The 11,474-nt window shown below is 36.3% G+C and overlaps 1 pseudogene; it reads right to left on the reverse strand.

The window, feature by feature from the left end:
• Positions 1–2,438: 2,438 nt before the first annotated feature.
• LOC115301327 overlaps positions 2,439–11,474 on the reverse strand; it is a 33,937-nt pseudogene continuing 24,901 nt past the window's right edge.

Below are 11,474 nucleotides of genomic sequence, written 5' to 3' on the forward strand. Positions count from 1 at the left end.
ATTCACTTATCAGAGGCAGAAAGATATTAATAGACAGTGGGTTATAACTCACTGTTTTAACATTTTAGATAGAAACATCATTAGTCAAGTAGTACAGTTTTGACTGTAGCCACCATCAGGGGCATCTGCGTGGCTCAGCTGATTGAGCATCTGACTGTAGCCACCAATGAACTACAACCCTTACATATTCATTGTACATCTTAATTGTCCTATGCGTACTGAACCATTTGCTCACATACTATATTGCTGTTTGTTCTTGAGATTTCCAATTCTAAGTGACTAAAAATTAATATTTTAATATTATACTTCTTAATGTAAACTTAATTATATTTTATAGTTTAAAAAATATGTTGATGAAATAGTGCAAATGATATTTTAGCCTAGATTTTCATATTATACGGTTCTGATACTTACTTATTCAATAATATCATCTACTGTTAAACTAGATGGTAAACTGTATAAATATTTATTTAATAGTACTTATACTACAGGAATATTGGCAGCCAACATTTTAATAGAGATGACTAATTTTTAGGCAAGCAAGTCAACAGTTGCATCATTATTGAAGAAATGTTAAATGTGGAACAAAAGCTAAAAATAAGAATGACCATTTTTTAAAAAACATTATAACTTATTTATTTACATAGAATTCTAGGTTAAAAACTATTATTTTGCTTAACCCTGTGAGCAACTGTGTGAGTGAGGCACACATGCTAGATTACATTAGTCCCATTTTGGGAGACAAGAATGGAAACATTACAAGTACAAAACAGATCTGAGATAGAAACTCTGGCCTTTCATACTCACAAATGCTCTTTTCTTATTGTTTTTTGATACATTATTATAAAGTAATTTGATTTCACAATGTTTTAAAGTATAAGTGTATGTTCTAACATTTATTACTGACAGGTTAACTCTTGGGCCAGCCAACCTAATTCATTCCTTCATAATCTGACACATTTTAAGGCAGTTATACTTAAAGTTTGTTTTTTATTTATTTAAGTAATCTCTACCTCCCAACATGGGCCTCAAACTCCCAACCCCGACATCAAGAGTCACATACTCCTCCAACTGAGCCCACCAGGCACCCCAAGCATTGTTTAGCTTCTAACTCAACTTCACAGCTATATTTGAGGGCCCCATGAGCCAAAGGTGCAGCAAAGCTTATATTAAGGGATCAGGGGACACAATGGTGAAGCATATTTTCAAGTATTACCCTATGCCTGGTACACCCTCTCCAACTACTCAGATGGCAATTGAGGAAACAAAGTAACAAGATCAGAGGAAGGCCTCCCTAGGAGTTGGACACTAATGGTAAACGCAAGCAGGATCTTTAGTCCAATGTCACAAGGACCTCTAGTGTTCTACTACATTGTTACGTGCAGGATAGAAAGCAATACTTTTGGAGTCTAGACTATGCAAGGAGATGGCCCAATTAAGACTGCATTGGGACTACACTACTTAATAGTACTAATTTCATCCATGGCAAACCAAGAAAACCCCATTCTGAAGCCCAGCAGAAATAAATGATGGGCATTTGCTGGAGATAGAATCTGGTGGCTCAGGAAACTACCACTGTGTTACTAGTAGGAAACATAGTGGCTCCGAAGTAAATTAACTGTATTGGTAAGCTTTAGTCCTGCACAGAACATGAAACTAGAGGAGACTAACAAAGTCAAGACCCAGGTGATCAGTCCGATGGCACAGGACTTCCTTACATAAAGGGCACGGCTCCCTAAGAAAGGTCTATGAACATATAAACTCCCAACAAAAATTTGAGTGTGTGTATTTTCCTAAGAAAAGGGTCCTTCCCTTCTCATAGACACAAGAATAAGTAAAATCCTAAATTAGAGAAAAGGACTAAGTCAATTGCAGACTAGGATAGGGAGGCCACCAGATACACTTCAGCATCAGACAAGTCTGAGAACTCAAAAATCTGTCCCTAAAACGTTAGAACATAGATTCACAGCAGAGACAACAGAGCAGTGTTTTTGTGCTCTTCTTTGTAATTGTTATTTCAAGTTCCTTCCAAAACAAGGCCCCAGGGACCCCCAGGTTCAAGTATGTTCTTGAGCTTGGTCCACAGCTGTCTTGTATTCATGATTAGGAATTCATTCACCAATGTTAATCCCCAAAATAGGAGATGTGACATAGAAGAACTCCCTTTTCCATGGCATGATCCCTTTCCTGAGTTCAGAGGTGGCAGGGGAAGCCAAGGTACAAAACACACTGGAACTTTTCCTTGGAACTAAGCTGTGATAAGAAGTGCTTGCCTGGAACATCATCATCTTTTCTTTGACCCTGTCTACTAGTTTCTGAAGATAAAGCAGAAAATAACAATTCCAACAGATAAAACATATGCCTCCAATGTGCTATGCTTTCAGATATTCTGGGTTTAATTCAGGGGCCCAAGTGAGCTGATTGATGTGTTCCCCTCCTTAGGCAGCTAGGTCCAACTCCTTGAGGAAGCCCACTCTATTCTTAGTAGCATAACGGGCCACTGAGAGATGGAAAGTTCATAAGAACTCAGAGATTGCCTGGGAATTTTTCCCTGAAAAGGTAATTTCATGAATGAGGTCTTCCAAGAAATGACACCATATTTCCCCAGGTGCTCCTCAATCACTGTGTTGTCTGTCAAAGGGGTGGTTTTATTCCTTTCTCTGTTTATTTATTTATTTTTGAGACAGTGAGAGACAGAGAGGGAGAGAGAGAGAGAGAGAGAGAGAGAGAGAGAGAGGGAACGTGAATGCACACAAGTGAGTGGGGAAAAGGCAGAGAGAAAGAGAAAGAATCCCAAACTGACAGTGTTGACCCCCACATGGCTCTATCTCTGGAACACCGTGAGAAAATGACCTGAGCCTAAATCAAGAGACATTTAACTGAGCCGCACAGGCACTCCAGGGATGATTTTATTCTAGACCTTGGTTTGTACGCATTTCAAGATGAGTTCCTGGACAGACTTCAGATGTGGAAATCCCCAGGTCACATAAGTTTCCACTGTATGCAGCATTTTTATGGTTGGTGGGTTCACTCTGACAAAGATACCACTGAAAATCTGCAAGTGAAGCCTTGCAATGGTCCTCTGCACCCGTGAACTCACTGTTAATCCTTTGGGTGTGTCCAACAAAGGCCAAGGAATGTTTATCTGGTACTTCCAAGCCATGAGGTTTTACTTCTAGTCATCTAAGTCACATCCTGTCACATGGCTGCCTCCAGGAATCATGTGGGAACCATTCCAGTCATTTAAACTTGATCTCTTTTCCTTTCTTCTGCTCTTTCTTGTCCCAAAGTGCCTGCTTTGCCGGAATGGCTTTAACGGCCTGATAAGCCTTCCTCTTTTTTAGGAGATTGTCTGGAACCAAAGGATTCTTTTCCACTGCTTTTGCACCACCATGTTTCTAAAGCTGCCAAGAATGAGCTTTTCATGATGTTATAGCCCACATGGATTTAGTAATCAGCATTCATCTTGCAACAGGGCCATAGAAGTCAAGTGACTACAATAAGAGATGGAAATCATTTCCCAAGTTCTTACATCTTCTCTTCCTCCTTTAATGCATACTTAAGAAAAAGAGATAAAAGCAAACTTTCTCCCTTTCTTCATCACTTTCCAGATTTCATCATTTTATAAATTTTATTATTTCTATCCAATTAATGAACTGTTATGTGCTTTGGTAATTACCATTTGAGTCTCTTATTCCTAAACCTTGTTATTCTCCAAGAACTTATGCAAGACTTTAATTTTATACTTTTTTATTCTAGTAGTGTGGGAGTAATATTGTATGCATTTCATGCCAAAGATGATCTTATCAACTGTGTTAAATAACAGTATTGTTTTTAATATGATTTTTAAATAACCTAGTAAAAGTTAAGTACATAGACTAGAGAACAACCATAAGAATATAAATCCCGAGGGTTTTTTAATATGCTAGTTGGAATATTATGTGCAATACATAGCTGTTTGTATCAAAAACAGACATATTAAGATAAAAAATAAGTTGGAATAAACCATATGGAAGAAATTTTCTCATCTGTTAAATAAGATTATCTCAAATAAAATATTTACAACATTTAACTGTTTTCCTTCAATACAAATGGATTCTAGCAGGTAAAAATGATATAAGCTCGTAATGTTCAATCTTTGAAAACTGAGTACAATTCCAGAAACATAAATAAGAAAAAAAATAAAACAGTACTTCATACAAAAAGGACTTAAATATATAAACAGAGACAAGGATAAAAAAATACTGTCTCAAATAACAGAAAATAGGTATACATATTTTATTCATTTAGCTATGACCAATTTTTTTATTTCCTCAGAATTACAACTTTGTCTAAACAACATGCTTTTATTTTAAATTGGCTTATTATCATACTTTTTTTTTTTTGACCTTTGAAACAATTTCTTGTACCCATGTGGTAGTTCTATTAAGAGAAGCATCAAAAACAGCAGTGTTCAGCAGGTCTTTTAAAAATTATACTATTAAACAAATAACATGAAAAGACTAAACAGATCAGCTAACAATGAGGTACTGGAAGTCAGCCAGTCTGCAGGCAATAAAGAGACAGTTATTAGTTCACTTGCCTGCTAGGCTGAAGATTTACAGGGAATAAATACAAATAAAATCCAAAAGCATTTCTGTAAAACATTATATTCAAGAGGTGAAATGAGGGTAACTAACGAAGAGAGAAAGGGTAAACATTTAAAATATATATTGAATTATGACCTCTAGCAAATGACACTGCTAGAACCTGCCTGGCGAGAATAGTGGCACGCAGAATTGCCAAGATGTAAAATAGAAAAAAAATAAAAGAAACGGACAGTTCATGTTGAACAAAGACATTAAAACACCCAACTGCTTTAATAAACACAATTTACAAATAAACAATGCTAAAGAAAGGGTGGCTTTGCCTTGTGTATTGTGCCATCCACAATGGATTACATATAAGAAATGATTGAGTTTACCTCAGTCTTTCTTTTCTTAAGCACTTAACAAATGCCTTTATATATTATATAAGTATATACATATTAAAGCCAACTCTGTATTCTATTCCTGAGTGAGAAAATTATGATGTAATATGATATATGGATTTTTAAAATATTTTTGTTCACTTATTTATTGAACAACTACAAGGAAATATTCAATTGGTTGATGAAAACGTAGCTCAAAAACTTGAGCAAGGGAAAATTACGATGAATATGGTCATAAAAGGCATGAGCAAGAATTAAGAATTGAGAATGAAAGTAAGAGTGAACTAAGAATTGAGCCCTGTGACACATCCACAGGTTGAAAAAAAAGGAAAATAAAGGCAATAGAATTAGAAAAAGAAATCCATAAAATAGATGCTAGACAAGACAGAGGCACAGACTGGGAATAAATGAGTTATATAAAACATCATTAAAGTATTATCCAATATTAAGGGACTCCCCCTGCCAAAATATAGACTAGCACATAGTGCAATTGATGACTAAGTGAATGTTTTTATAGAAGTCAGCACAATTAGTCAAAACCATAGAAAATATGTTTTCACTTTATAAACATCTCCAAACACAGTGAATTTGAAGATATAACAATAGTGATTATCCAATCTGAACAAAAGAGAGAAATTAGACTAGAAAAAAATTGAGCAGGCCCTCTTCTCAAACTCCAACAATATGAAAAATTAAAGCTGTTTTATTTTACATAGGCAGAGCAGGATACAAGCAATCTTTTTCTTCAAGACTTGTTAAATCTTTTCTTCTGTCTCACAATATAGAACACAAGGACCTTGGTCATTTTTTTTATTTTACATAATATCCATGCTAAATGTATCCATTGATCAGAAAGTGATGGCTAACCTGAGTAACTTGAAGATGAGCTAACGTTAGAAGTCTTAGAGGTCTGCCACATTGGTAAAGCTTATGAGTGTAATTGTGCTTGGCATGTTGAGCCTCCCCTCAAGAGATATTATGCATTATTTTACCTTGTTCTCCGTAATGTAAGAAAAGAAGCACTCAGTCTTTGCTGAATCTCTTTTGACTATCAAGGTAGTGTATAACATTCTTGGAAATAACTCTTTGGACCTATGTGGGTGAATCACAATGTTGCCAGTGTTGAGTTGTACATAATGCAAGAGAAGGCTCTCTAGCAGGTCAAGGCCAGGGGCAAAATTGCACTGCTGCATGGGCCATGTCAGCCAGACAATCCAGTGATGTTCGAGCTATATCGACTAGATGAGGTTGTTATATAGATTCTTACACAGATTGCGATAGAAAATTCATAGGGCAGACTGCTGAGGCTGAGAGGAAGGCTGTGTCTTCTGTAACAGGAAACTGCTCAACATATTAAAAGGAGAGCCTCACATGCTACCAAACTCTAAAAGACACAGAGCTTCTAATCAAGTGGACTCATGAGTATATGAAAGGAGCTGATCATCAAAAAATGTAACATTATCAGGCATAAGGATTGAATATGGTGTAAATGCTACTTTTGAGCTAAGAATTTCATGTGTAAAGAAACCAGTAAATATCGTGAACCAGTGGCCTAGTCTCCCACATCACCCAACTCCGTTATACTGATGTCCAACCTCATGGAGTTTCACCAGGGTAACTGATGAATGATGAAAAAACTCATAGCCAGTTGACAGATGACTCAGGTTCCCATGTTAGAATAATCTGAAGATAAATTGCTGCCACACTGAAGTCATATTCAGGGTTGGTCTAAAGAATGAGAGTGAAGGAATATTTTCCTAGCATGCAGATCAGCAGCCAATATACTTGATCATTTAATTTTCATAGAAAGACAAGATTCTTATGTCCAATTATCCATGGATTTCTTTTTAAAAATTAACTAAATGGATTTGTCTGTTCTTCTCTTTTTGTGCAGTGCCTCTGCCTGTTCTGCCAACAGAGGATTTGCAGAATTGTTATTTACTGCCATGAAATTCCTCACAAAATTGTCTCACATTTAGATGTCTTTAGATGAAACACCATGGAATTTACTGGTCACACCATGTTTCATAGACGGATCGCTTCTGGTCCAATGAAATGATTAAAGACCTACTGAAAGATTACCTAAGGTACTAGCATCCTGCATAGCTGAGACACTATCTTCCAGAATGCAATATCTATTGTATATCATATATGTTCTATAATATATAAAATTATATATAATATTAATTTATATTGTATTGTATTATATATGTTACATTATATTATATGGCTAATGCAGTATATATTTTGAAAAAATAGACAGTATGTGGTGCTAGGTTTCCCAAGGCTATGATTTAAGAAATTAACTGAAATCAATCATTCTCTTTGATTCAATTATGCAAATTTTACTTACTATCCTGATAAACACTGGCTGTGCTAGATTAGAGGTTTCTTAGAGGGAAATTTCCACCAGCAGAGAGATTAAGGTTTTACCAAACTTGAAGTGCTAACTTATACATGATCACATTGGGCTCCTCATACTAGTAAATATGAAGAAAATAAAAGGAGGGCATTTGGACGGCTCAGTCAGTTAAGTGTCTGACCTCAGCTCAGATCATGATCTCACAGTTTGTGGGTTTGAGCCCCACATCAGGCCCTGTGCTGACAGCTTGGAGACTGAAATCTGTTTTGGATTCTGTATCTTCCTCTTTCTTTCCCTCCCCTGCATGTGCTCTGTCTCTCTCTGTCTCAAAAATAAATAAATCTTAAAAGATTAAGAAAAAGAGAAGGATCTACTGGTAATTTAATTTTTCCTTATAACTATGAGAAACTAGCATAGATTTCCAAACAATCAAAGAGAAGATTAATAGGTTATTTTTGGACTTCCATGTCTGCTAACACTTGTGAATGAATAGTTGAAGAAACCAAAACCTAACAAAAGCAAGGTAAATCAGGGTCACTGACCTCAGGGAGAAAGTCTTGGTCATCTCTGTGGACTAACTAAAATGTTTATTGACTATAAACAGAACTGATGAGAAATGGGAAGGTTATATCAACAATGTCTTTAGGGCCAGTTGCCATAGCAAAGCCTTCAGCTTGTTATCCCCCCTCTCATGAATTGCTGCATGGAGATTGTAGCTTGTCACCACCTTGATTGTGTGGTGATTTCTTAGATTTAATAGAAAGCAGAGGCATATGTGAACAGTTCAAAGGATAGACTGTATTAAACCTTAACTGCCTCCGATCTTCTCAGCCTCGATTCTGACTACAACCTCAGATAAAGTGCAAAATTTTCTGTGCAAGATTTTATTTTTGTTTTTAAAGATTCAACTACACACCATAATTTCTTCTTCACAAAGCTTCTCTAACATTACATTGTGGTTTATAAAGCAGAGTGCACTCCCTTGGCCCTCATAAATGCACAAAACGAAAATGTAGTGTCCTTAACACAAGGGAACAACCCACAACTAACTGAAAAGGCATCTAGGGAATGGATGTTTCGACTTTTAGTTTTCATTATAAACAATTCTGAGATGTTTTGGATACAATTCTTCAGAAGAACCAACAAAAACAAGAACTGGTCCCCTATGGTAATCGCCAACTCAAGACCAAATCCGACATTTACCTTCCCTCTTTTCTGGTCGCCTGCCTCTAAGTCCCTGAAATCAAACTGAAATCAAATTTTCATCTCAGGTTCTGCTTTAGGGAAAGCCAATCTAATCATGCAGCCATAGACCCAGAAGTGTATATATACTTAATCAAGATAAAAGTAAAACAATCTTTTGCTTATGAAAATCTTCAGACCCTGGTATGTTTTTTAAATTGTGATTAAACATAAAGTTTTAAACATGCTTTAATCAATTATCTCTCCTAATATGATAGAAGGCATTATAATCCAACAATGTTTAGTTGGTATTTGTTAAATACTGATCACATAAAGAGGTCTTATACAAGTCAAGATATGCTCTTTATACTGCTTCTAAATTATTTCCTTTAGGAGATTTCAATTGTGTTTCCTGTGTTTTTAATAGATTAAATGTAAAGTTATGATGAATTATTTTTAAAGGTGTAAAACAAAAGCAAAAGCAAAAAAGCAAACAATTAAACATAAGACCTAAACTGACATCACAACTACTACTATATCCACCACCACCATTACAACCACCACAAATCTTATTAGCTAGTGAAATGCTTTGATGACTAATCAGATACTGATATATTCACTGAAGACTCAAAATCATACTTTTTATAAATAAGAAAAATAATAAATAAAATAAAATAAATTATATATTTTTGAAATCAATGAACATGAAACTATTTTCAAGCAGTTTTAATTAAGAAAATGAAAGCATAAACACACACACAAACTTTAGGGGTGCCTGAGTAGCTCATTCAGTTAAGTGACCGACTCTAGATTTTTGCTCAGGACATGATCTAATGGTTCCGTGGATTGAGGCCTGCATCGACTCTGTGCTCAGCAAAAAATCTGCTTGGTATCCTCCCTCCCCCTTCAAAATATATAAATAAACTTAAGAAAAGAAAACCTTTAGGAGCCAATTTTTAAAAAAGAATAATTATTTTTTCTCAAGCAAGATGGTGAAGAAGTGGGGAGCTCTATAGGTTTCTCCCACCCATGTCTCTCAATCTAAGGACTGAAGCCACAACACTCTGGTCCATAAGAGTCTGGGAGGGAAAGAGACAGAGTCCATTAAGAAGACAGCCTCATAAGTGCATGAGTGTGAACTGAAAAAGATAAAAACAGGCTGGAACCCAGAGGCCTCCAGGGGAGAGATTGCCCCCCCCGCCCCCCCAGTGCAGAGCCATGCAGAGCCATGCAGAGCCAGGGAGAGATGAGTGGAAGAGAAAGAGAGGCTGCGAACGCTCACAGAGCTGTCTCTAGAGAAGAAAAAAACCTCCGCCCAGGACAGAGAGGGATTCTATCATCCCATTTATAACCACAGGGCATGGGGAGAGAGATTCTTTCCTTGGGCTCAGCACTCCCATCCCAGGTAGCACTGGGAGAGACTACTCCCCTACTCCCCCTACTAGATCCCCTGCTAGGAAGCCACAGGCCTTCTGGAGTACTTCTCATCTTGGGCAGTATCATTAAAGTGTATAGACTAGGATCTGAAAACAAGGCAGGGCTTGAAAATACAACTTGGCCTGCCCATGCACAAGGAGATTGGACCCAAAAGAGTGGGTTGCAACCCTTGGTTCGAGAAGGGACTGGGACGCTGCCATTCTTCTCCCCACAACTACCAACGTGGAGTCTGCAGGACCTGAAGTGGAGGTGAGACCTGCCTACACCAAACCACGCCCATCCACACTGGAGAGCTGCTTTTTTTTGCCTTTTTGGAGCCCTGGTAAGACCAACATTGTTGCATTGCCATAATTAGATCAATTCTTGCTATTCAAATCTATTTTCCTTTAACCCATTCTTATCTCCTCCCTCTGCTGGACTGGGAACAAGGGACATTGGTTTACCTAAACAGTCATACTTAATCCATTCTCTTAATGCTACCTTCCTTTCTTCCTCTCTCTGGAATAATTAGACTATATAGTTCTTTGAGTAACACTATCTTTGTTATTTTCTCCTCACCATCTACCATATTCTCCTCTTTCTCTTTCTGAATTAAGCCTTTTAGTCTCTCTGCCTAGTCATTGTTCAATTTTACATCCTCCACACCCCTGTTACCTCTCTCTTTGTATGTGCTCTTCCAAAAACACTGCCTCCACCCTACTCTTTATTTGTAGCTGGTATTTCTAATTTTTTGCTTTTAGGCTGTCCTTTTTCTTTTTCTTTTCTTTTTTTTCCTTTACCCTTTGATTGGCTTGTTCGTTTGATTTGTCTGTGTGTTTGCATACTTTTGTTCCCTGTGTGTTTGTTTGTCTGTTTTCCTTTTCAGGGATACCTCAAGAAGCAAGCCAAAGTATACATGGTGGAGAAAACCAAATATCACTGAGTAGGGAAATAAAATAACCAAAGGCACAAGAGAAACCAAGAGACACCATTAAAAGAATACTTCCTGAAAGGACAGGCCCTGGATAGTCAATGAGCCTCCTTTATTTTTTTATTTTATTTTTTTTCAGGAAGTTTTTTTATTTTTATCATAGTATAGTGGACACACAGTATTAGTTTCATGTGTACAACAGAGTGATTCAACAATTATGTATATTACAAAATATTCATCACAATAAGAGAAGTTATCATTTTTCATCAAGAAAAGTTATTATAATATTATTGACTATATTCTGATGCTGTACTTTTCATCCCCATGACTAATTTATTTTATTTATTTTTTTATCTTTTTTTTACTTTATAAAGTTTCATATTTTTTTAACATATGCAATTATTTTCCATCATTTACAATACAGTAGTTACAATGACACTCCAAACAGAAAAGCAAAGTAAAAAATTAAAACACCAACTTCTGTTTCATGTAATTAGACTTATACAGAAATTAGAAGGTTAAGTAACAACTAGTTAATCACCTAATTTCACAGCTATCTGAAGTGGGAATCGTTATATAGCAGCTTACCTATGATACATTCAAGATAAATGATA

The sequence above is a fragment of the Suricata suricatta genome, chromosome 1, assembly GCF_006229205.1.
Source record: "Suricata suricatta isolate VVHF042 chromosome 1, meerkat_22Aug2017_6uvM2_HiC, whole genome shotgun sequence".
NCBI lineage: Eukaryota > Metazoa > Chordata > Mammalia > Carnivora > Herpestidae > Suricata > Suricata suricatta.